This window comes from Tamandua tetradactyla, chromosome 6, assembly GCF_023851605.1.
Source record: "Tamandua tetradactyla isolate mTamTet1 chromosome 6, mTamTet1.pri, whole genome shotgun sequence".
Classification (NCBI taxonomy): domain Eukaryota; kingdom Metazoa; phylum Chordata; class Mammalia; order Pilosa; family Myrmecophagidae; genus Tamandua; species Tamandua tetradactyla.
The window spans coordinates 5452655-5480374 of NC_135332.1; the positions used below are offsets into that span (position 1 = coordinate 5452655).

At 41.9% G+C, this 27720-nt stretch overlaps 1 protein-coding gene across 2 annotated transcripts in view; it reads right to left on the minus strand.

The window, feature by feature from the left end:
• TEX2 (testis expressed 2) overlaps positions 1 to 19246 on the minus strand; it is a 131808-nt gene extending 112562 nt beyond the window's left edge. Inside the window, exons 1-2 of one of the 2 annotated variants that reach the window (XM_077163579.1) lie at positions 19128 to 19224; positions 5017 to 5069 (exon numbers count right to left, since the gene is read on the minus strand). The gene's annotated coding sequence lies outside the window, so the exon portion shown is untranslated. Of the gene's footprint in view, positions 1 to 5016; positions 5070 to 19127 lie in introns of both variants that reach the window. The other variant, XM_077163577.1, reaches the window with a different exon arrangement.
• Positions 19247 to 27720: the final 8474 nt, after the last annotated feature.

Below are 27720 nucleotides of genomic sequence, written 5' to 3' on the forward strand. Positions count from 1 at the left end.
TCATTAGAGAGATTGGTCTGTAGTTTTCTTTTTTTTGTAATATCTTTGCCTGGTTTTGGTATGAGGGTGATGTTGGCTTTGTAAAATGAATTAGGTAGTTTTCCCTCCACTTCGATTTTTTTGAAGAGTTTGAGGAGAGTTGGTACTAATTCTTTCTGGAATGTTTGATAGCATTCACATGTGAAGCCGTCTGGTCCTGGACTTTTCTTTTTAGGAAGCTTTTGAATGACTAATTCAATTTCTTTACTTGTGATTGGTTTGTTGAGGTCATCTATTTCTTCTTGAGTCAAAGTTGGTTGTTCATGTCTTTCCAGGAACCCGTCCATTTCATCTAAATTGTTGTATTTATTAGCGTAAAGTTGTTCATAGTATCCTGTTATTACCTCCTTTATTTCTGTGAGGTCAGTAGTTATGTCTCCTCTTCCATTTCTGATCTTATTTATTTGCATCCTCTCTCTTCTTCTTTTTGTCAATCTTGCTAAGGGCCCATAAATCTTATTGATTTTCTCATAGAACCAACTTCTGGTCTTATTGATTTTCTCTATTGTTTTCATGTTTTCAATTTCATTTATTTCTGCTCTAATCTTTGTTATTTCTTTCCTTTTGCTTGCTTTGGGATTAGTTTACTGTTCTTTCTCCAGTTCTTCCAAGTGGACAGTTAATTCCTGCATTTTTGCCTTTTCTTCTTTTCCGATATAGGCATTTAGGGCAATAAATTTCCCTCTTAGCACTGCCTTTGCTGCGTCCCATAAGTTTTGATATGCTGTGTTTTCATTTTCATTTGCCTCTAGGTATTTACTAATTTCTCTTGCAATTTCTTCTTTGACCCACTTGTTGTTTAAGAGTGTGTTGTTGAGCCTCCATGTATGTGTGAATTTTCTGGCACTCTGCCTATTATAGATTTCCAACTTCATTCCTTTATGATCCGAGAAAGTGTTGTGTATAATTTCAATCTTTTTAAATTTGTTAAGACTTGCTTTGTGACCCAGCATATGGTCTATCTTTGAGAATGATCCATGAGCACTTGAGAAAAAGGTGTATCCTGCTGTTGTGGGATGTAATGTCCTATAAATGTCTGTTAAGTCTAGCTCATTTATAGCAATATTCAGATTCTCTATATCTTTATTGATCCTCTGTCTAGATGTTCTGTCCATTGATGAGAGTGGTGAATTGAAGTCTCCAACTATTATGGTATATGTGTCTATTTCCCTTTTCAGTGTTTGCAGTGTATTCTTCACGTATTTTGGGGCATTCTGGTTCGGTGCGTAAATATTTATGATTGTTATGTCTTCTTGTTTAATTGTTCCTTTTATTAGTAGATAGTGTCCTTCTTTGTCTCTTTTAACTGTTTTACATTTGAAGTCTAACTTGTTGGATATTAGTATAGCCACTCCTGCTCTTTTCTGGTTGTTATTTGCATGAAATATCTTTTTCCAATCTTTCACTTTCAACCTATATTTATCTTTGGGTCTAAGATGTGTTTCCTGTAGACAGCATATAGAAGAATCCTGTTTTTTAAACCATTCTGCCAGTCTATGTCTTTTGATTGGGGAATTCAGTCTATTAACATTTAGAGTTATTACTGTTTGGATAATATTTTTCTCTACCATTTTGCCTTTTGTATTATATATATCATATCTGACTTTCCTTCTTTCTACACTCTTCTCCATACCTCTCTCTTCTGTCTTTTCGCATCTGACTCTAGTGCTCCCTTTAGTATTTCTTGCAGAGCTGGTCTCTTGGTCACAAATTCTCTCAGTGACTTTTTGTCTGAGAATGTTTTAATTTCTCCCTCATTTTTGAAGGACAATTTTGCTGGATATAGGAGTCTTGGTTGGCAGTTTTTCTCTTTTAGTAACTTAAATATATTATCCCACTGTCTTCTAGCTTCCATGGTTTCTGCTGAGAAATCTACACATAGTCTTATTGGGTTTCCCTTGTATGTGATGGATTGCTTCTCTCTCACTGCTTTCAAGATCCTCTCTTTCTCTTTGACCTCTGACATTCTAACTAGTAAGTGTCTTGGAGAACGCCTATTTGGGTCTAATCTCTTTGGGGTGCGCTGCACTTCTTGGATCTGTAATTTTAGGTCTTTCATAAGAGTTGGGAAATTTTCAGTGATAATTTCTTCCATTAGTTTTTCTCCTCCTTTTCCCTTCTCTTCTCCTTCTGGGACACCCACAACACGTATTTTTGTGCGGTTCATATTGTCCTTGAGTTCCCTGATACCCTGTTCAAATTTTTCCATTCTTTTCCCGATAGTTTCTGTTTCTTTTTGGAATTCAGATGTTCCATCCTCCAAATCACTAATTCTATCTTCTGTCTCTTTAAATCTATCATTGTAGGTATCCATTGTTTTTTCCATCTTTTCTACTTTATCCTTCACTTCCATAAGCTCTGTGATTTGTTTTTTCAGTTTTTCTATTTCTTCTTTTTGTTCAGCCCATGTCTTCCTCATGTCCTCCCTCAATTTATTGATTTCGTTTTTGAAGAGGTTTTCCATTTCTGTTTGTATATTCAGCATTAGTTGTTTCAGCTCCTGTATCTCATTTGAACTATTGGTTTGTTCCTTTGACTGGGCCATATTTTCAATTTCCTGAGCATGATCCGTTATCTTCTGCTGGCGTCTGGGCATTTAGTCAGATTTCCCTGGGTGTGGGACCCCACAGGTTGAAAGATTTTTCTGTGAAATCTCTGGGTTCTGTTTTTCTTATCCTGCCCAGTAGGTGGCGCTCGTGGCACACGTTTGTCTATGGGTTCCACCAGTAAAAGTTGCTGTGGGTCCTTTAACTTTGGAAAACTCTCGCCGTGGGGGAGGTTCGGCAGCCGAAGCGGCTTGGAAAAGTGCCAGCCGGCCCGGAGGTCCGAATGCGGGGAGGGTCGCCGGCCGCCGCAGCCCGGGAGAGTGCCCGACCGAATTTCCTAGTCAGCCCGGGGCACCAAGTGTGGCGGGAGGGCGCCAGCTGCCTCAGCCCGGGAGAGTGCACTGTTCCCAGCCGGACTGGGGAGACACGTGTTTGGAAGGGACCCCCCGGTCACCGTTCCCCACGGTCTGGGGATTTCCGACCCAACTCTCTCAGTTGGTCCGGGGGGTCTCGCGTGGTGGGGGCGCCAGCCGCCGCGGCCCAAGGGGACCGCCTGACCAATTCTGCCAGCTGGCCTGGGAAGGAGGAAGGGAGGGACTCCGGCCGCTTGCCGTCCCGCCCGGGAAAGCCCGCGCCCCTCGGTGATCTCATCGGAGCTGGTTCTCCCAGACAGTCAGCCATTCCAGGATGGGGTACGCCATCCCTTTGATCTCCGTCGTGGCTCCGGGAGCTGCTCTGTATCGTCTCCACTCCCCCAGTAGCTGTTCTGGAGGAGGAAAGGTGAGGGTGGCAAGGCTGTCGAGGCCGGTGGCGGAGGAGCCGGTGAAGGCGGGAGAGGGCACGGTGGTGGTTGGAGAGCCACCGGAGCAGGAGGAGAAAGGGAAGGATAAGATGGCGGATGGAGTGCCGCCGGAGCAGAAGGGGGAAGAGGGAGAGGAGGGCGGGCTGGCTGGCGGGGCGTGAGCGCCGCGCTGGGCCGGCGGACAAAGAGGGAGAGCACATCTCATAATTTTAAACACAGGTTCTTACCATTCAGATGCATGCAAAATTTGGTCTCTGTGTAGATGTGTGGTTTTCTGAAAGGAGAGTCCCAAGTGTTCAGAGTCTCAGCAGGGTCTATGTCTTGAAGTAAGTTAGCACCATTCATTTACAGGGTAGTATTAACTTTACCTTTGGAATTATTTCAGGAAAACAAAGTTACAGAGTCACCTCTGGTGAGCAAGGCGTCTAGCAAGTTGGGAACTGTTTGGGGTAAAAAAAAAAATCCTTTTTTCCAGGAAAATGACTAGGAAGCCAGCGTACTAGCTCACATATTCCTTTTGTGTGCATGCCTATCATGTTTTTAGAGTGGCCAATAACACCCTGCTGGACCTAACAGCTTAGGCATTCCCTGAAATCAAGACAAGTCAATAAGGTCTTCACTCGGGACTCCAATTCTTGAATGTGCTTTGGATTTATGGATGCTGGCATTTTCCTCTGCAGGATTTGACACATCATAACTGTGTTAGTTTGAAGCTGTTACCTACCCCAGAAAAGCCCATGTTCTTTTAATTCATTCTTGTGGGTGCACACCTACTGTGGATGGGACCTTTGATTAGGTTATTTCAATTGAGATGTGACCCACCTCATTCAGGGTGGGTCCTGAGCCTCTTGCTAGAGTCCTTCAAAAAGAGAATAAAAAAGATGCTAAGAGATGAAATAAAGAGAAGTTTAGAGAAAAGCCCCAGAGAAACAAAGAGAGGACCCACAAAAGCTGAGAGAGGAAGCCACTGAAGCTAGAAGCTAGAAGTCACGAAGCCCAGGAGAGAAAGACCAGCAGACGCCAGCCATACATTTTCCCAAGTGACAGAGGTGCCCTGGATGCCAACAGCCTGTCTTCAGAGTCTAGGTATGGTCCTGTTGATGCCTTGAGTTGGGCATTTTCACCACCTAAGAACTGTAAATTATAAGCTAACAAATCCCCATTGTAAAAGCCAACCCATTTCTGGTATATTGCATTTCATCAGCTTTACTAAACCGAAACAATAATAAATTACTCTTTTATTCTCAGAAATATATTGTTTTTATCCGGCTTTCTAAGAAAGATCAAAATAAATGTTGAGTCTTCAATAATTCAGTACATCACTCAAAATGCAGGTTCATCTCCACAGAAGCTTTCCTCCTAAGCAAGGCTTTTCTTCAACTGAGCATTTCAACATTTAAATGAAGTAACCATTTGGTCCCTGGTTCCACTGTTCTCTGGCTTTCTCAACAAACAATGTCTCAGATATTAAAAAAAATTTTCAACATATTATAACATATTTTAAAAGTAAAATATACTTTTAAATGATAAAAAGTATATTTATCGTTTTTGTTTTGCCAAACACTCTTGCTCTCTATGAGCTTTCTCTAAAACTGAAATTTAAATATTACATAAAATACAGGAACTCACCACTTCCACTGATCCTAGCTGCGGAACCTCTTATGGCCACATATCTTCTGTTTCTAAACCCCAGAAGAAAGCAAGCTCATTACTCTGAAAATCCCACTTTCATTCCAAATCTACCCAAATACCAATAATATTCTTTCACACACATGGCAATTTTTGGACTTTCTTCAAAAAATGTGGTCAAAGGTGCAATAAAAGAAAGGCTGAAAAAATGACTGCTTTCTGCTTGTGCTCCTGGACTACAATTTTCCTCTACCATTTCTACTAAACCAAAAAGTACCATTCTATTTAGAAAACAATCAGTTTTAGAAGAAGGCATCTTTACATTAGTATTCCCGGAATAGCTGGACCTATAAAATAAGAAACCACAATCTGTTGAAAATATTACAAAATAATTTCTAACTCTATTTGCTATAATTTGACAATTCCATGTGTTTTAGTTCGCTAATACTGCTAGAATGCAATATACCAGAAATGGGTTGGCTTTTATAAAGAAGATTTATTAAGTTACAAATTTACAGTTCTAAGGCCATAAAAATGTCCAAACCAAGGCAACCAGGAAAAGATACCTTGACTGTGAAGAAAAGGCCAATGGCATTTAGGGTTTCTCTGTCACATGGGAAGACATCACATGGTAATGTCTGCTGACTTTCTCTCCTTCTAGTTTCAAATGGCTTCCCTGCGGGGAATTTTCTTTTTGCATCTCCAAATGTCTCTGTCTGTGTCCGTTCTGAGCTTTTTCCAAAATGGCTCCCTCTTAAAGGACTCTAGTAAGCAAATTAAGACCTACCTTGAATGGGCAGAGACACATCTCCACAGAAATCACTTAATCAAAAGTTACCACCCACACACATGCAACCTTAAGGACTATATGTTGAATGAAATGTCAGAAACAAAAAGACAAATATTATCATGCCTCAATCATGTGGACTAACTATAATATAAAAATTCAATGAACTAAAGTTGAAAGCATGGGTTATCAGGTTGGGGACTATTGTAAAGGGTCCCAGATTGTAAGCTCTTACAGCAGTCACATATATTCACAAGTTGTAATTGTTATTTCTAAATTCTGAGATACTGAGCTGTTTGTTTATAACCTGGTCATTTTCAGAAACTTCAGGTATTTATGTGACACCTAAGACTCAGAATTAGAGCTCTGAAGCTATGAAAGTCAGCAGCACCCCATACAGGAACTGTTTAAAAAGCTGAAAACGGGATCTGAATTCGAGTAGAGATATGAATGAGGTTGATCTGGATAGAACTAAGGTAAATCAGAATACAAGGTATAAAGGATGATATCATCCATATTTTAAAACTTCAACTTCTGTGTGAGACCAAAGGGAGAGATATTTGATGCAAAATTTATATTTTTGGTAGTATAATTCCTAATTTAACTTGTTTAGTTTAGTTGAACACCTTAAGTTCATGGAATCTTGAATAGGGCATGAGACTTTGTTGGTTTGTCCAGGTTATATGATGCCCTGATATATCCCAGAGTGATTTGGGCAATGAATAAAACCAGCTGGTTTTCACTCCCAAATTTTTGTCCACAACATGTTTTATTATTTTCTTTTAAATGCACTGGACTTTTTACTTCTAGATGATCATTAGAAAAGAAAAGTGGAATGGATAATCTCAACCATTTGAATTTGGAATATGTTGCCCTTTTTGGTAGCTTCCCATTAAAATGGGTCTATGTCAGACAGTGCAATGGTGGCTCAGTGGCAGAATTCTTGCCTGCCATGCAGGAGACCTGGGTTTGATTCCCAGTGCCTACCCGTGCCAAAAAAAGAAGAAATGGGTCTGCGTCATAGGAATAAAAACTGACTAGCAGAGAAAGGAGCCCACCGGCACAAAAGCCAACTTAAGTCTTAAAGGCAAGAAATAATCTACATGGATAATTGAGAATTGATGTTACAACTTCCTCTGTATTTAAAATACAGTGCTGACTCTTCATTAACTTTACATGAATTTCACAGTAGGTATTCTGTAATTACCAACAGCTTGCATTACCAGCTCAGAAGCTGGTTCTATCAATTAAGAGATCCAGTTTCTTAAGCAGAGCCTCTTGATCACACGCCTACCTATGTGTGAAAGTGTGTGCCACCAAGAGGCTGAGTCTGCAGCAGTAATGAGGAAAGGAGACCTTCCTCTAAGCCCCTATAAGTGCCAGATCCCTGACCTCCTAGGGGCACAGGGAAACAAAGGTAGGAGACAGTCATCTTTGACTATAACTTAAAATTCTGCTGCTTCCAGGGCTCTGTAATAATGTGTATTTGTCAACAGTATTGACTTCTATATGGGGCTCCTGGATGAAAGGTCTTTCTGCCTTTGGCAAAACTGAAATGGGGGGGCGGGCTACGGTGGCTCAGCATGCAGAGTTCTCGCCTGCCACGCAAGAGACCCTTGCCTGCCCATGTAAAACAATTAAAAAAAAAACTGCAATGGGGAATATAAAACAATCATACTTTCACGAGCAGAGCTTGACTCAGCAGGACACACACACATGGTTCAGGAGAAAAGGAAAGAGAAGGCAACCACTGGTGATGGCAGATGTGTGCTCCAGACTGGGTGGCAGGCAGCGAATCTGTGTTTTTGGACTTCTAGGTTGGAAGGGGTGAGCTGAGACCCTCAGACATTCCAGGAATGAGGAAGAGGGCAGTCTTTTACTACTCCCAGACCCTCACCACTATTTTTATTCACAGAACCAAGACCTTAGAGGGAAACGAGCTCATTATTTCCTCAATACTCAAAAACAAACAAACAAACAAATAAAGCAGTAAAACTCCAAAGTATACTTAAGTGCTCACTTAAATTCAAAAGAAAGATAACAGAAAAACTGGCTCACTGATTTATAAACCATTAATCTGGGAGAAAAGAGTCTAATTAGCCATTTTATAATTAAGAATTTATCATGTTTAATGCTGTTCAAGGGGTAAAACACTTGCTTTAAGATTCTTCAAAGACCTTCACTGAAAGGAATGGCAAGGTGAGGAAGGGCTTCATTTACAAACTCACAGCAGACTGGCCTCTCCCTGTGAGAGTGTGGACCTGCCCAGTGGTGGTCCCCAAGCACAGTACCGTCTTCTGAGCAGCGTCACTAGCTGAAGGCTCAGGGGATCACTGCATAGCCTATTAACTCAATCTGGGGATGACCTGTTTTTAAGCCCTTTCTCAAGCCTCAAAGAATTTAGCTTGAAATCGTCCCATTGGTTAGATGAAGGGTCTTCAGGCCAGTTTCTGGGCTTCCTGCATGTCTGGCAGGACACCTCCCTCCCAATAGTGCTGCACCTTAGAAAGATACTGCTGTGTACTCTACACTTACAGAGGAATAAGGACTGAAAGAGCCAAACCAGGTACCTCTGCTCCTGCTCAGCCAAAAATCTCTCATTCCCACCTTAAACCTATTTGGGCACTTGTATAAACAAGTTCTTAAAACAGAAAATGTGACCAAAAAAACACATCTTTTTTCCTTAGCATCCTATAAATCACACATCTCATTCAACATTAACTAGTCAGCAGTGCCCGGCTGCCCTGTGCTTATCCAACATGGTGTTGGAGTAGAAGCTAGGACACCCTGTTACAGTGTCCCAAAGGAAGCCCCAGGAGGAGCAGGCGAGCATTCGTATAAGCAGAAACTGAAGTTAATGGATCAACTGCGCTCAGATAATACAAAACGATGACTAAAATTCTTATCAGGACACAGCAGAGCTTGGTTTTAGAAATATCTAAATCTGCAAGTGCCTGGAGACTCTTTCAAAACTGCAGGTCCCAAAGAAAAAAAAAGTAAACACTTTTTAAATTTTATTTTTTGAGATTACCACTCTGGCATTATATATTCAGAGTCCTTTGGAAGGACCTCTCAACCATCTATCCCAGAAAATTCTGGGCCCCTGTACTTGCTACACTTGCTGCCAAAATAATTCTACCATCCAGTACAGAAATTCAAGATGTGTTTTTCCCTCCCATAAGATTTAGTACCACAAATCAGACCTCATGAAATAAAATTCACTTCAGGCTTATTAAGCCTCCTGCCAACACTCCCTCTCAATCACAGTCAGGCCTTATAACAAAAACGAGGCTACCAAATGAGTCTGGTCTCTGGCTCAGAGCATGATCAATAGTCATTTCTGTTGGGAGTGTATCCTTAAAAAAATTAATGTTTCTGCTTTACTGTTAACCTATCCCACCAGGATTGTCTCTCATTATGTCCCCACAGACATTAGCCTACCCTGGGAAATTAAAACAAAAGCAACTCTTTTTCCCATAGGTTTTCTCCAACCCATGGACTTATTTTCCCCTTCGATCTGCCTCTGAACTTAGCCAGGGCAAGCAACTCAATTTTCCCTGAGGACAATTCCCTTCAAGCTCCAAAAGATGGATATCAGAGTTTTCACTATTGCGCCACTTCTGGACCCACACTGCTGCTAAGTCACACAGGTCTCTATATTATCTGGTTCTGCACTTTTCCTGTATACTTTTCTGTTCTCTTAATATTCAGTTTAAAGCCTTCTAAGTGCCCCAGAAAACAAATCACTCCGTTTTTCATGAAATACCTCAGGTTATCAGAGGCTGGTTGCCTATGAAACCAGTTAGTGAAGTCCCACACCAGCTTTCTCCTCCAGACTCACAATCACAAAAGTTGCAAAAGGAACTTAACCACCAACTCCACCCTTGATTCCCTATTTAGAACTTTAAAGTTCCCAGGGAAGATCCAGGTTTCTTCTATGAGTCACTTCTACATGATAGGTGGATCTGATGAGCACTGGCAGACTCTCCAACTCATCTTGGAAGTCTGCCCCAGGAAGATAACAAGTCTCCCAAACTGCAGAGTCAGGTCTAAACACAGCTGCTTCAGTTCTCCCCAACAGGAGATTTCCCTACAACATGCGGCCTCTTTCCCCCAAGGCACAATCTGAATTCCCTCCTCCTACTGCCTAGAGTCCTTTTTAGGATCCACCAGGCATTATTTCTGGGTACTGCCAGGGGCTATTAACAACCACTTGCTCAGCACCCCCAACAGGCAAAGTACTATATTTGCTGATGGGAGTGAGGGTGTAAGTAAAAAGAGGGAGAAAGATATAAACATGAACAGGGCACAATCCCACACCCAATCCACCCCAGCTTTTCCTGACCATGGATTGCGTATGGAAGGCCATGGAAGACTGCAATTTTGAAGTCTCAAATTTGAGCCCTGCTCCTGGTGACATCTTCAGTGAGAGAGTGGTACCTCCTGAGGTTGGGAGCAGGAAGACCATTCAACGGAGGGCCATGATTAAATTCTATCCTTGCAACTTGGCAGGTGAAGGCAGCTTTCAACTCTGGGACAGGAGCACAGAATGTGCTTCTTTAGGCCCCGTTTTCATAAGAGGAACTCTAAATTTGCTATATAGATGCAAAGATAGATCCCCTTGGACTTTTTTTTTTCCGGTTTCACTTCCTGGGTTATTTTAATCTAAAAACCATTTAACCTCCCCAATAAACTCAAGCTTTAAAGGGCATTTCTTCAGTTACTTCTTGTTCTAGTGTGCTTGCATTCACTAATTCAGTGATTCACCCAACAAATATTTAGGATGTATATGCAATAGGTCAGATAATGTGTTAGGTGCTGGGTATATAAAGGTGAGCAAAATGGATAAGGTCTCTGCCCTACTAAAGGAACGGGTAAAGGCAAAGGCAAATGTCAATTAAAGAATATGTAACAGACTGTGATAAGTGCTACCAAGGAGAAAGAAAGGGGGTGCGATTACTAGGGCAGAGTCCTTTCCTGAAGAGGGAGCAGCATAGAGGTTCAGCTCCAGAAAGGTCTAGCTCCTTTCCTGCTGGGAAGGGAAAAGTGGCCAGTGTGTCTGGAATGCAATGACCCAGGCAGAGAGAGGCACAGACCTAGCTGGAGAAAGCAGAAAGGATCAGATCACACACACTTTTTAGGACATGCTCAGAATGTGGGGCTTTATCCCAGGAGCAAAAAGAAGCCTTCATAGGGTTTTGTGCAAGGATATGCCATGATCATATTAGGAATTTTTTTTTTCCAGAATCTATGCAATTTATTATTCATCATATTAGAATACAGCTCAAACTTAACCAACATATGAGCTAAGAAAATGGAAAACAGGGCGGGCCACGGTGGCTCAGCAGGCAGGAATGCTTGCCTGCGATGCCAGAGGACCCGGGTTCGATTCCCGTTGCCTGCCCATGTAAAAAAAAAAAAAGGAAAACATTTGTTCGATTCCCTGCTTTCAATTCTTTTGGATGTATAACTAATAGAGGGATTGCTGGGTCATATGTTAATTCTATCCTTAGCTTTCTGAAAAACTGCCAACTGTCTTCCACAGTGTCTTCACCATTTTACATTACTACCAACAGTGAACTGATTGTGCCTATTTCTCCATATCCTCTCCAACAATTATTTTCCTTTTTTTTTAATAGCAGTCATTCTAGTGGGTGTAAAATGATATCTCTTAGTAGTTTTGATTTGCATTTACCTGATGGCTAATGATGTTGAGTATCTTTTCATGTGCTTTCTGACCATTTGTATATCTTCTTTGGGGAGATGTCTGTTCAAGTCTTTTGCCCTTTTTTTTTCTGCCCTACTTCTTTTTTTCTCATATGTTTATTGATAAAACTTAATATATAAACATACAAGCATTCCATACATGGTGTACAATCAATGTCTCACATAGTTGTGGTATTCATCACCATGATCATTTTTGAACATTTGCATTACTCCAGAAAAAGAAAGAAAAAAGAAAAGGCTCATATATACCATACCTTTTACCCTTCCCTCTCATTGACAACTAGTATTTCCATCTCCCCAATTTATTTTAACCTTTGTTCCCCCTGTTAATTACTTTTTATCCATATTTCTTATTCATCTGTCCATATCATAGATAAAAGGAGCATCAGACACAAAGTTTTCACAATCACACAGTCACATTATAAAAGCTATATCATTATACAATCATCTTCAAGAAATAAAGCTACTGGAATACAGTTCTACAGTTTCAGGTACTTCCATCCAGCCACTTCACTATACCATAAACTAAAAAGAGGATATCTTTATAATGTGTAAGAATAACCTCCAGGATAACCTCTCGACTGTTTGAAATTTGTCAGCCACTGATACTTTATTTATCTTTCCCCTTTTGGTCAAGAAGCTTTCCTCAATGTATGCAGTGTGGCATTGAATAGATTCAAAAGGGGGTAGAAGTAGATGTGGGAAGCCAGTGAGGTGGCTGTGACAGACTTACAAACAAGAGATGGTCATCTGGACTAGAGTAGTGGCCATGAAGTGGGAGAGAAGAGAACCATTCAAGACACATTTAAAAAGTAAAAATCAACGTGACTTGGTAATGGACTAGATAAGGGCATGGGGGAGAGCAATCCAGCTTGCACTTGCAAGGAGAGAAATGTCAGTGACCTCTGGCAGAAAACACTGGGGTACTCTGCAGTTTACTGGTAATATGCGTCCCTTAGGCCCTCTTTTTAGGAATTTCTATATAAACTTAAAGCTCTTCTTATTTACCTAAATCTACTCCTGAAAACTGTCATCTAGTTTTGCATTCGTTTACTCAACACATATTTTTTGAGTACCTACTATGTCCTAGGGACACAGAGGTAACCAAGACAGCCTGTGCCTCTGTATGTGTCATCACTGAGACCCTGGTCTTCCCAGGAGGCAGCCTCTAAATACTTCTGGCAGCACACATGAACTCCCAAGGCTGGGGGTCATCTGACCTTTTGAAATCTTCATATATACTTCACAGACTTCTCTCTACTCCTCAATGCAACAAGCAGCACAAGCACTGTTCATTCAGGAGAGTCACATCTCATTTCATAAGATGCCGAGTCTCGGGAGACATTACAGCATCAAATCTAACGTATCTGAACCTTCAGAACCTCACTTTTTTATGAACCCCACCAGGTGGTTCTTCCTTCCATGTAATCAAACTCCCATTCTCTAGAATGTACTGAGAATGGAAACTATATTTGATTTATGCTCTTTTGTTTGTTCCTCAAATTAGTTCATGTTGGCTTCTATCCTATCATTGAGACTGGTGGTTTTATAAACCGAGAATTGCACTGTCTATTTAAATTTAAATGAATTTAAATTAAAATTCAGTTTCTTAGTTGCAACAGCCATTTTCAAGTGCTCAAAGTTCAATGTGGCTAGTGGCTACCATACTGGACAGCACTGCCTTAGAGGGCATCTTGAACAGAGGTATGCTACAGGGCTCTTTTCATGTTTGATTTGAACTACCCTTAAAAAAAAAAGTAATACAGAAAATTTTAACACATGGAGACTTTTAACATATTAACTTGCATCCTCTTTGATTTTACAAGTGAACAATTAATCTATAAATTTAAAATACTGCTTTTTAATCCATTCCATTATTTGGGCTCTGTGTAAATCTCACTGCTAAGAATGTTTGAAAATGACCTTGTGACTTCCTTGTGGGCAAGAAAGGGACCATAATTTTACAAGCCATTCTGGGTAAAGACTGTCTTATTTTTATATATACCCTACACACTGTCCAATACAGTCAATATTTACTGAATATAACTGAATACATAGAGTAATTGGTCATCTTGAAGGTACTCTCATTTTTATGGCTATTTACTACAAGCAAATGAAAGGGGCTTGAAAGATATGTCCAATCCAGATTCTGAATTTCAACTACCCAATACCAGCCCTGTAATTATCCTGCATGCATCTACCATATGATTTTATGGTCCAAAGGTACGTTTTGTCAGTGTGAGAGAAAATTCACCAACAATGCTTCAAATGTGAGACTATCTTGGAACAAAATTAGCAAAATGTCAATAATTACTGAAACTGAGTGACAGAAATGTGGGATTATATTATATTTTCTCTACCTTTATATTTCTTTAAAATTTCCAGAAAATAGTTTTTTAAAAAGAAACCAAGGGGCAGTGCAACGGTGGCTCAGTGGCAAGAATTCTCACCTGCCGAGCTGGAGACCCAGGTTCAATTCCCGGAGCCTGCCCAAGCCAAAAAAAAAAAAAGAAACCAAGGCAATTATATAAAAAAAAACTTATATCAGTTCTAACAAACAGTTTGGAAGATGATAAAATTTAATATGTCTGGATTTATAATACTGTACTGAATATCCCAATACAGGCCAAGGAGCAAAAAGTGACTTGTATTGCGAAGTCTCCCCTTTGTATGATTCCAAGGTGTGGTTATTCTGTTTCAGAGGTGGGGGTGGGGGGTGAATGTGTTTCAGGGTTCAGGTGGGGTGCACACACACCAGTGTCATATTTGATCACCTGGTAATAAAGTTGCTGGCCTCTGCATCCTCTTAACAGAAAATAAGTCTAAAAATCCTCCTTCCACACACAAACACTAAAGTAGACGACTGCAGGATGGGCAGGGGAACAGCTCTCTGGTTCATCCTTGCTTCATGTTGAGTGCTGCATCCAACTGCAGAATCTCCTGCAGGCAGGCCCGAGCCTCAACAGCAGGCTGTCCTCATGCACCAGGGACTTAACAATTTGTGCTTTACAGACAGCCCTGTGCCAAGCCACCTTAGTGTCCTCTTAGATGCCCCCAGTGGGCATGCATCTCAGCCATTTCAGTTTTACCTTCAGGCCTATGGCTTCTTTCAAAGGAAATGATGAAAAGCACTGACTACAAACAGAAGCTTATCCACTCCACGTCAAGTTCCCCACCGCCATGAGAGTGAACGGCCCTAACCCTTTCCATACATGTCAAGCACTGCTCTCAAAGGGCTTTCCAGGAATCAGCCCATTTAATCTTCACAATAACTCGGACTGAGGTATCAAAAGGTTAACTTCATAGTACCCATCAAGCAGTGTCTGGCTTCAGAGCCCCTGCTCCTCACGTGTACCTGCCTCTCCCTGTGACATGTGGGCCTGCCTTCCCCATCTCTGCACCTCCCCTCTCTGCCCCTCACTCACTGCATCCCAGCCACACTGATCACATGCTACTCCTTCTTTTGAAATGTTCTTTCCAACACTCCCACTTGCTGGCTCCTTCTTTATTCTTGCTCAGTGCCTTGTTCTTTTCCTTCACAGGAAGGAAATTTCACACTTATCACAATTTAATATATATGAAGCACATGTCTGTTGACTCATTTAACGTCTGGACTAGATAATGTGCTGTGTGCCAGCAGGGACCACATCTGTTTTGCTTTCCATTGGCTTTCCAATGTGGAGAACAATGCTAGGTCCCAATGTACATTTATAAACTTGCTGAATGACAGATCATCTTTGTTCAGTCAGTTCTTTCAGGAGAAAGATTTTCAAATTCTCTATTTCAAGTCGAAAATGTTAAATATAACCATCTTTAAGAATACTGCTTAAAAGAAAACATTATGTGTAAGCAAGGACTTAAAACTGAATAAGACAACAAGCAAACTTAACGCCAGCTTTAAATAGCAAAAGAGAAATGAAATTCTTACAAAACACATAAAATTCTTAAAGGTTATTTGCAGGAGCAATCCAAGAGCTCCTTCTTAATATCAAATTCTTAAGAAGTTTAGGATTAAAGAGAACTCCTTTCTCCCTGCACCATTCTCAACTGTTAGGATAAGTCAGGGAGGCATTCAACTTGCTAGTTTCAAAAATCTCCTTAGAACCAATATTCTAGGCAAATCAAACAGACAAAAGTGAACCTGGTTATGTTTCAAAGCCAACACAGGTTTTCTATCCCTCCAGCTTCTTCTCAACAGTTCGATTTACGCTCATGGTGGCTTAGCCTATGGCTTTTGTTCACCAAAGAAAAATCCTTCCATTCAAGGACTTAAGTCTCTTACAACTCCCATAAGGGTTATTTTTTAGGCTTAATAAAATTTTCTCAACATATAGTGGACATCCTGATTGGGAATTTAGAATTTAAACATAATAATAAACTGGGAATTTAAGACCCCACAGTAGTGGACATCTTACTTGTTAAACTAGAAAAATTCCAAGGATGCCAAGTGGAGTAAGGGTTCACTTAAAGCAACCACAGAACTCGTGCTTATGAACCTAAGGCCTGGTCTAATCCCAGCTCTAAGCCCATGACCTCACTGTGGGACCCTGAACAAGTTACTTAACGTCTCTGGGTTTCCGTTTCCTCACCTTAAAATAAGATAGAAAATTATGTATTACTGTCTACTGACCTTAGGATTAAAATAAGAAAAGGGCCTGGCACATAGTAATTCTTCATAAACGATAGCTACAAATATTATCACCTACCTATTGCTTTCTGCTTTATAAAGCACTATCACAAACATCCAATTCAAAAGGACTGAATTCAAAAAGTCATTTCCTTTCAGCCATTTAATTTGTCAGATCCTTAGATTAATAAACTCACATATCTATGACACCAGTCAGAGACTTGGGGTGGAGGTGAGGGAGGGGACTAAGAAAGTAAGTCCAAGTCCTCTTCTTGGAAAAGAAATGCTTGAGGCCAGAGTGGTAAAGTAATATGCTGAAGCATCTGAGGTAACAGGTGAGACACTAAGGAGTGGAACCCAGGCCTCTTAATTCCAACTTCAGGGCTCTCTCCAACTTACCCAGTGCCAGGCAAGGGCTTTTATACCTCCATGACCTCTGAGCATCCCTCTGTTAATGGTGCCTCACGGACATTGCATATAATGCTATTAAGTGTTACAAAGACTTTGAAAAAGGACAACACTGATTGTGTGTATACACACACAAAAGATAAATATATAATGCCAGAGACCCGGGTTCAATTCCTGGTGTCTGCCCATGCCAAGTAGACCCTGAGGGAAACTCAGGCACAGAGAATAAATTGGAAGTGCCTGGAGGACAGGGACAGTGTTTGGTTAATGAACTTCTGGATAAATAAATTAACAGGGGAAAGCTTAAAAAAAAAAAAGAACAGGAACTTAAAGCCATCAAGAGACAAGGGTCAACAGATGAGGATGAAGACAGATTTATAACCAAACCTGACAGAGAACACGGATCTTTGAAGATTCAGTTTGATATCAAAAGTAAGCTACAGCAAGAACTTCCTTGTTCCTCTATTTTTTTCTTCATTGAGTAATGTTCAGTGTGTTTCTCCCTTTTCTTGTCTCAAGAGCTTCAGAAAATCCTCAGAAGACAGGAGCTTTTGATGCCGAGAGAAGGGGAATCAGATGGCATATAGAAACAAACTTTCAACTGTTCTCATCATATCCTTAATGCCCAGCATGCTTTCTGGTTCTTGGCAGACACACAATAAAAATGAGTTGAATGTGATCCCCACCATACAGCATACAAAAAAATAAAAAATTAAAAAATGAGCTGAACGAATATTTCTTGACTTCTTCATGTAGTTTCTTTTTGACATAAACTTCCAAATATCCCATACATTTATTCTATCTAAAAACCTAATCTTCCCTGTATCTTCTTCAGAGACATTCTAATAACATATTCTTTAATAACAAACCATACACGTGGTGTATGCTGACTACATGATCTCTCTCTACAAGATGTACCCCCAACAAGGCCCAGCATACTCAACCCAAACCAAACTCCTGAACTTCTTCCTTGCTTGCCCCAGTCCTTCAAGTTAGTCATCAGCAGACGTGATTACCACTATGTTTCTGATCTCCATCAGTCTGTTAATCTCTTTCCTCTCAGTATAGCCCCTTTTCTTGGAGCTAAATGTGCAAATTCAGTTAACTCAGATTCCTTCCACCTCCTCCCCTCCATGTCCAAAGAGGTCCATGTGACAAGAAAGAAACTGTATGGGAAAATCTAGCTTTATCCCCATGACCCCAGGAGACTTACTTGTTTTCTCCAAGTTCCAGGCAGCTACCAGTTTTGGGAAGAATTTGAAAGAACACTGAAACAGTTGAAGGGTTGGGTAAGAGCTAATGGAAAAGGCTGTTGCACTTCCCCAACACTGTCTATGATACAGACTGCATTGTGTTGCCCAGTTCTCAAACCCACAAACCTAGACTCCTCAAACTATCCCTCTATTTTTCCTTATTGATCTCGATATAAAAAGTCACTGGGTTTCCCTCCAATTTATATCTTGCTCCTGAAATGCCTCTTTAAAACCCTTTGATGTGAATCATCAGAGCATGCAAGTCTCCTTCCTTTCCATTCTAGTGCAGAGTTGTCATGGTGTTAAGGCACTGGGCCTGAAAACATGAACAAGGCACAACTCCTGCCCTCAAGGAGCCACGCTTTTCCTTCAATTCTAAAAAAAAAGTACGTCCTCCTGTGCAGTCTACAAGATGTAGCGACAAAGTAATCCAAGGTTTTGGAGAAAGAGCGAGGGTGGAAGCAAGACTGCCCTTGCGCTTTATGTTCTGTAACCATAACAACCGATGGTTTAAGCAACCAACACCACAATGAGGAGTTATATTTTCCAAAAACCATTTTCAAAAAGGGGAAAACTCTCCTGCACCAAATGCCACGGCGTCCGCGCTTTCTGAGCAGTGTGTGGTGCAATTTAAGGCAGCTGTTCCACTCCTTCTTCCCGTCCCACCGTTTCATTTTTATGTTCACCAGCAGCTACAGCCTCCGCCGTCACGGGCGCGCTTCCCGAGAGGGCACCTGGCATTAGGCCTCAGTCCAATGTCACTTGTTAACCTTCCAATCCCCCGGATTTCGGCACGCCGCCGCCTCATTTCTAAGGCACACCAACCACCCCACGGTCACCCACGTTTTCCAGGAGTTTGAGAAAAAAACAACCCGAACCGCAGACAATGACTGACAGACCCGCGTAAAAGTAACTGCGGTTCTCGACTTCGAAGCATTCCCGCGAGGAGGACGGCAAAAAGCCGGGGTCCCATTCATAAAATTACAAACCCTTCACTTTAGTTTGCATGAGGACGGTGCCTCGCTGCCGCGGCTCGAGCCCCGAACTCGGGGACTGACGGCTGGGGGGACCGGACGGCGCGTACTCCGGCGGGGGTCAACCCCTAACCGCCCGAAACGCCCCCAAAAGAAGGGTTCGCCTGCGGGCGTCACGGGGAGCATCCCCGTCAATTCTGGAACCGTGACAGTGGGGTGGGGCGCCTGGGGACCCGACCTCCACGCCTCGCCGCACTAAGGGCCGCTGGACCAGACCCGGCCTCCGCCATGGGACGCCCTATCCTTCGCCCCCGCCCGACGTCAGGAGCGCTCACCCCGGATCCGCTGGCTGCCTCATCGTACTGCGCCGGCACCCCTGCTCCGCCGCCGCCGCGGATCGGGATCTGACTCCCACCGCCCGCCCGCCGCTCGCCGGCCCCAAGGCACCGGCCGCCCCGCCCCGCCGGCGGACCCGCCCCGCGCCCGCGCCTGCCGCCGCCAACCAGAAGGCGATGCGGGTCGAGCAGGTCGCGCGCCAGGCCCGGCCAATCCAGCCCCTACCCGTGCGCCGAGAAGCGGTCGCGGAGATGGGCGAGCGATTGATCAGGTCTGTTAAAGAGAACGCCGCGCGCGGGAGTCGGGGGGGATGGGCGGCGGGAGCGTTCCTTCTCGGCGTCCCGGGAGGAGATCCGGGTTGGGGAGGAGCCTCTCCCAACAGTGCCGTAGCGTTTTCCCCGGCTATTTGCGCTGATTAATTTCCTCCTTCCGCAGCCTGGCAACAGGTGGAAACAGAACCTACCTCTGACAGAAGGGGAAACTGAGGATCTGAAAACCGGAGGTCTCCCACCCGGCACATTCATTAGACGGCTGGGTTTAGCGGACCGTCAGGCACAGCTGTCCCAGTCCAATTCCAGACATTGGCTTAAAATGTGAGAGTTCCAGTCTCCCCCAGTACACACACATACCCCCATGTGACCAGGACATCCAATTCCGAACTAACTGTCGCTAGTTCTTATAGCTAATAAATTACCCATTTTACATAGGCAGTATCGAAGGCCCGGAGAGGCAAAGTGATTTCTAGAGGTAAATTCTTAGAATGGCGTGGTAATGCCCGTTATGCGTTTCTGTCTGTCGCCTGTGAAGTGGGGTGACAGGCCGAAGGACGGCTCACTTCACACGGCCACAGAGCGAGAGGCCCTCTGCCCGTCCCCCTTACCTGCCAGTGTGCCTTCTGCCTCAGGGGGTCCCAGATGGCAGCGTCACAACGTCATGGGAGATTTTTTTTTTTTTTTTTTTTTTTTTTAAAGGAAAGACAGAGAGAAGGAAGGAAGGAAGGAAGAAAGGGAAACATCTTTAAACATTTTCTTGTTTTATTGTATTTTGTTTTTCCGTTTTTTGTTACATGGGCTGGGGCCGGGAATCGAACCGAGGTCCTCCGGCATAGCAGGCAAGCACTTTGCCCGCTGAGCCACCGCGGCCCGTCATGGGAGATTTTAAAGGTCAAATCCCCAGTCCCTTCCCAGGGTCTCTAACTCCCAACGTCTGAGATGGGATTGGGGAAAAGACTGATTTTTCAACTCCCCTTTCTCCCCCGCTTAGATGAGTCTGATACAAGTGGTACCAGAACCACACTCAGGGGCCTATTTCAAGTTTTTACCATAGTAAGAACAAAAACAAAAATAAATTCAACTGTCAAAAGCAAAGCTGAAAAAAAAAAAAAAAAGCAAAGCTGAACTTTTTGTTAATCCTCAGAACCAGTAATAGGACGGGGAGACTTGCTGGTTGAGCTAGAAGTCGCCTCCGAAGAGGCTCAGAAGAGTTCTCTCTATTCTACCCTAGCGGGTCTTGAGTTTAGGACACCGAGCCTGGATGCACCAACCACAGGAAGCTTGAAAGAAATCCTGGCGGGAGGGAGGGGCAAGTTTGCGGCCTAAAGCCAGGGAAGCCAGTTTTGTCTTCTGACTAGTGAGATAGGCTTAAATATCTTAATGGAAAATACGCGGTTTCTCATCGCCATCACCAGTCCCAGCCACAACCTCCCGGAGGTCTCCTGCTCCTCTGGAGCCGCAATCCAATGCCATCAAGTCATACCTGCTCTTCCCACCGCTTTCCTCACCCCTCGCGGTGTCCGGCCACCGGCCTGACTCAGAAGTCACTGCCCTCCGACTTGAAGGTCAGCCCTTCTCCCACCTAGACCCTTCCTTGGCAGAGAGCCGGCCCTTGGAAAGGCCTCGATGCAATAAACCATTTTTTCTTCGTGAGATCTGATGGGCACTGTGTTTGCCAGGGTCAGCTCCGCACACAGGTTGATCTAGGATCACCACTTGCCTCCCCTTATCCTTCCCAAAGAAAAATGACGTCTTTTCTCGAAGGTAGAAGGCTCCATCGGGGATGTTTGGAAATGTGCATAACAAGGGCAAGTAATTGATGAGGAAATAGCCTAAAGCTCTTCTCGGTAATGATGTCAAACCCTGATCCTGGAGAGAGGGTGAGGGGCACTGGCCCTGGCATTGTGCCAGGAAGAGGGTCCTTGGAAGCAGACACCATGTATCCCAGTCTTTGGTCATGCCAGGCCCTATGTAAATATTAGGTAAGTCAATACATTATCAACCTGACGTCAATATATTATCAACGTGGCCTCAAACTAGGGGGCCAGAAAGATCAGGCATGAACGTTTAGAAGGAGCCCTTCTTCAAGAAAAGTGAGGAATTTGGATGCTTTGAAAGGCAAATGAAAGTCTAATAATTATATTATATATAATAAATTGTTTCCTACCTATTAAGAGTTCACACTGCACCAGATACTGTGTTAACTTCTCCATATTCATTTAAACCTTACAATAACCCTGTGTGGTAGGTTTGATGTTATTTTTTCCATTTTACAGATGCAGAAACTGAATCTCACTGAAATTTGGTGACGTGGCCAAGATCATCAGGCTAGTTAAATAATTTATTACCCTAAAGCACAGGCTCCTTCTCTGCTTCAGTGCCTGCCAAAATGACCTTTCCTGCTGTCAGAGACAGGACAGATAACATCAAAGGGCAAAAGAGGAAAATATCACTGATTTTCAAAACATAGGAGCAGTGCCTTGCTGTAACTTACCATTTGCTTGGTGAGTTAGGTAATTCTATCTCTTTGACCCTTGGATTTCTCGTCTATAAAATGGGGACAGTAACGAACCCTGCCTCCCTGAGTTGGCATGAAAATCAAATCAGATGAGTAAATGAATATATATGTGCTTATAAATGAAAAGCGTGGTTATAGAGCTCAGCATCTGTGACTCATTATAGTGACATCTGTCAAAGGTCAGGGATTGTGATGCTAAATTCAGATATCAAACAAATTTCCTTACTCTACCCACACCCCCAACTATCTGTTCTGTATGTAAAGCATGTATAAAGTAATCTAAATATTTTCAGCCTACTGTAGGATCATAAGTCCTAGAAATTCCAGCCCAAATTACTCTGCCATCCTCCCCTCCACCCTCCACCCCTACCCCAGGCTCTTTCACAATCCAGGCTTTACGCATCAGTTAAGCCCACACATGTTCTATTATGCTTGAGTTATTCCCAATTATGACATTTCAAGATAATCCCTATTTTCTCATGAAATTCTTACCAACCCACTCATATCCCCCCACTGCTGGGAAAAAAAAACAGTATAAAATTTTAATTCCAACTTTAGACACTTCATTGTACTTTTGGAGGGAGAAATGTTTAAGCTTAGGGAAACAGACACAAAAATGTGATCCACTTGTACATCTAAAAAAGATTAGGCAGAAAACAAGTGTTAGTGAAGATGTGAAGAAACTGGAACCCTCCTGCATGCTGGTGGAAATGTAAAATGGTACAGCTGCTATGGAAAATGGTTTGGCAGTTTCTAGAAAGTTAAACAGAATTACCATATGACCCTAGGAATATACTAAAAAGAATTGAAAAAAGGGACTCAATGCTGTGTATTGAAATGATATTAATGATCTTCAGTCCCAAAAGACAATATAAATATATTGGCTACAATTATAACGTAAGCAAATTGAAGGAAGAAAACCTCACAAATACGGTAAACATGTTAAACACAAACTAACTGAGGAGAAAGTGTTTTGTAATAAGTGGTAACCAGACATTTGTGCGAAAAAATGATATGGACTGGCTTAATGCCATCCAGATGGGCAGTTCTTATAAAAACCCAGGGCAGATGCCATTTCAATAAGTATCAGCTTGAGGCAGTGACCTCTGGTCTCTGACTCCCAGCTTCAAAGCCCATGCTGGAAGATTCGCAGTCATTCTTTCTGACACTCTGCAGTCAGAACAGCATCTCCTGCTGTTAGCTTTGGAACCTCTAGGAAGTGCGGTGTCGGACCTGGCTCCCAAGTCTGCTAGTTAAAAAGTATTAGCCCACAGTGCTTCGGCTCTCAGACCAATGGACTTTAGAGGTTCTGATATCCTTCACTTTTAAATGTGTTGCTTGCTCTGACCCAGTTATTGTGCATTGGTCATATTGGCTGCTTGCAATTAAGCACTGAGCATTCAAACTGAAGTTGTGTTGGACCTGTTTTCAAGTGCCAAGTTTACTTTCAATTTCTATGCAACTATATTTACATGACACTCAAGCAGATATTTGTACACCAGTGCGCATAGCAGCACTATTCACAGCTGCTAAAAGGTGAAAACAACCCAAGTGTCCATCAACGGATGGGTAAAATGTGGAATATACATACGGTGGCATATTATTCAACCATAAAAGGGAAGAAGTTCTGATATATGCTACAACATAGATGAACCTTGAAAGCATTATGCTAAGTAATATAAATCAAATACAAAAGAATAAATAAATGTATGATTCCAGTTTTATGAAATATTTAGAATCAGCAAATTCATAGAGACAGATTGCAGTCTACAGGTTACTGAGATAGAGGGCCTGGACAAATTGGGAGTTACTGGTTCGTGGGTACAGAGTTTCTGTTTGGGATGATGAAAAAGTTTTGCTAATGGATGGTGGGAATCAACACAATACTGTAAATATAATTCGTGTGTACACTGTAAATATAATTGTGTACACTGAATTGTACACTTAAAAATGGTTGAAGTGGCAAATTTTAGGGGGTGTGTGTATATATTTTATAAATATGTTTTATACATAAATATATATATGTTACCACAATAAATATTTTTTTAAAGTTCACAGTCTACAAAAGTGGACAGCTGTGTTAAAGCAAGTTTATTTCAATAGATCTAGAAAGAATGTTATACTTAAAACTAAAGCTAAAGGGCCTACCCTGATCAAGATGGTGAGGTAAGACATTTCAGGGCTCTGTCCCCACATGGAAGATTTGAGCAACCTGCTAGAACTGGCAGAAACATTCTTCTCAGGGCTCCCGAAAATGGTTAAAAGATTGCAGTAACAAGGTGAGCACCAAAGCAAGAAAAAAGCCACTTACAAGTGGTCAGATTTCCCTGAGCCCTGGCAGACCCTTTTCCTTTTCCCTTTTCCATTCAGCATGGGGTCAGCCTGTGTTCCCAGTGCCAGTACCCTCCTCCTGGTTCCAGAGGAGTATGTAGGCCTGCCCCACTCTGTTTGGTGGTGGCCCGAGGGACTCGCCATCCCAGAACTTACCCTGCTTGTACAAGGCAGCTCAGTGAGCTCTCCTACAGAACACTGTAGGTGAGCAGTTAAGTCGTGCGCCCTGGAGCAAGGGGTTGCTGGCTACAGGGCAAACAGTGCAATACCTGAATTGTAAGGAAACTGTTTCCCAGGGAACTTGGGACATTTGCATCTGTGTAAATGGGGGAATTCCTAGGGCCAAATGTGCATGTCCAAGATTGTCATGGACAGTGTTGGATGCAGAAAGGATCGGGGAAGCCCCTATGCATTGGCCTGGAGCAATTCTCATACAACCCATTGTACTGATATGCCCTGAAGGAGAGCACTTGCACAGGTACATCTGCAAAGACTGGGAAAGGTGTTTTCTTTTTTACCTTTTTTTGTTTTGTTTTGTTTTGTTAGCTCCTGACATTCAAGGAAATGTTGATTATAAAACTAGCTAAATACAAACTTAAGGAGCAGATACCAAACAGTCTAAATTTCAGCAACAACACATTAAAATATCACAATGTTCAGGTTTCAACAAAGGTTTACAAAATATACAAAGAAGGAGGAAGTGATGGCTCAGGCAAAGGAGAAATTAAAGCATGAGAAATCATCATTAAAGAGGACTAGACCTCGGACATAACAAAGACTGTTCTTAAATGGTCCTAAATAAGCTCAAAGATCTAAAGAAAAACATGGACAAAGAATTAAAAGAAATCAGGAAAACAATAGACAAACACAAAAGGAATATCAATATAGAGATAGAAATTATGAAAAGGAAATAAAAAGTGGTGAAGTTCACAGTATCAGAAATGTAAAGTTTCCTAGATGGGTTCAAGAACAGATTAGAGTTGGCAGAAGAAAGAATCAGAGAACTTGAAGATAAGACCTTTGAACTCATTCAGTTTGTGTAGATGACACTATCCTATATGGAGAAAATCCTGAAAAATCCACCACAGAGCTCTGAGAGCTAATAAATGAATTCAGCAAAGTGAGGGGTGGGGGTACAAGATCAACACCCCCAAATCAGTAATGTTTCTATACACAAGCAATAAACAATCAGAAGAAGAAAGCAAGAAAAAATTCTATTCACAATGGCAACTAAAAAGATCAAATATCTTGCAAAAAAGACTAACCAAGGATGTAAAGGACTTGTACACAGAAAACTACAAAATATTGCTATAAGAAATGAACAAAGACCTAAATAAATGGAATGGTATTCCATATTCATGGATTGGAAGACTATCATTATGATGTCAATCCTACCCAAACAATTTATAGTTTCAATGCAATCCCAATCAAAATTCAACATCCTTCATTGCAGAAATGGAAAAGCCAATCGTCAAATTTATATGGAAGGGTAAGGGGCCTTGAATGGCTAAAACCATCTTGAAAAGAAAAATGAAGTTGGAGGACTTATACTTCCTGATCTTAAAACTTATTACAAAGCTACAATAATCAAAACAGCATGGTACTCACACAAGGGCAAACATAAAGACCAATGAAATAGAATCGAGAGCTCGGAAATCAACCCTCACATTTATGGCCAACTGATTTTTGATTAGGTGGCAGAGGCTACTCAATTAGGAAAGAATAGTCTCTTCAACAAATAGTGCTGGGAAAACTAGATCACCATTTTCAAAAAAAAAAAGAAAGAGCACCTCTACCTCAAACCGTATGCAAAAATCAACTCGAAATGGGTCAAAGACCTCAATATAAGAACTAGAGCTATCAAACTCCTGGAGGAAAACATAGGGAAGCATCTTCAGAGCTTTGAAAACTTTCAGGCAAAGTTTTCTTAAACTTTACACCTAAAGCACAAACAACAAAAGAAAAAAAAATAGATAAATGGGACCTCATCAAAATAAAAAAACTTTTGTTCCTCAAAGGAGGTTATCAAGAAAATAAAAGGACATCCTACACAATGGGAGAAAATATTTGGAAACTGCATATCTGATAAAGGATTAATATCCAGTAAATATAAAGAAATCCTTTAACTTAACAATTAAAAGACAAACTACCTAATTTAAAAATGAGCAAAAGACTTGAACAGACATCTCTCCAAAGAAGATATACTAATGGAAAGTATATGAAAAGATGCTCAACATCATTAACCATCAGGAAAATGCAAATCAAAACCACAATGAAATAGCATTTCATGCCCAATAGAATGGTTATAATTGAAAAACACACACACACACACAAACAGAAAATAACAAGAGTTGGAGAAGATGTGGAGAAATAGGATCATTCATTCACTGCTGATGGCAATGTGAAATGGTGCAGCCACTGTGGAATATAGTTTGGTGGTCCCTCAGAAAGCTAAGTACAGAACTACCATTTGGCCTGGTAATTCCACTACTAGGTATATACCCCCAAAAGTTGAAAGCAGGAACTCAAACAGATATTGGCACACTGATATTCATGGCATCATTATTCACACTGCCAAAAGATGGAAGCAACCCAAGGGCTCATCAACTGACAAGTGAATAAATAAAATGTGATATACTGACACAATGGATTACCATTCAGCTGTAAAAAAGGATGAGGTCCTGATATATGCAACAACATGAATGAAACTTGACGATATTATGTTGAGTGAAATAAGCCAGACACATGCTTACTTTTGCCTCATCAATCCCTTGCTCCTTCAACTGGATTATTTTAAAGCTAATTCCAATTTCTCCTTGGAAACATGGAGGCAAGAAGGCAGTAGGATGAAATTGCTTCCATCTTTTGGTAATAACAGGGCCCTGCATCTCTTGTCCCCACCAGCAGCGGAGATGGGGGAAGGCATTCAGCTGGCCATTTGACAACATATATGTCATATGCATCCATCTGAACACAGTGTGAGTGTGTGTGTGTTTAATCTTGAAGAGATGATTTACACAAACGATACGGAGTAACGAGAAGTCAGAAAGAAACACCTGACCCCACTGAGTTGTTAAATAGAATTGTGAAGGGAAATAGTGGAATCGTTGACCTTTGTCGCTTTCATGTGGCTATTCAGCACCTATGGAATAAAGAGGAGACGAATATAGTCAATAACTTAGGCCAAAACAACAACAACAACAACAAAAACGGTTCACTCTCTTTTGGCCAGGGTTCCCCAGAAGACAGAGTTTGAGACAAAAATGCATATGTAAATACATCAATGGGGAATATGAGTCCTGGAGAGAAGAGTGAAGCCCTGGGGACTGAAGCATGCGTGGAGATGGGGAGAGGCATTGAGAATGCGTTAATGGGTGGCCAGGTTCCTGGACCCCTGATTCAGAGGCTGCCTGAGAAGCCCAATGATAAGCATCTCAGGACCCACCATCTGAGGTGGGGGGAGGAAAAGGG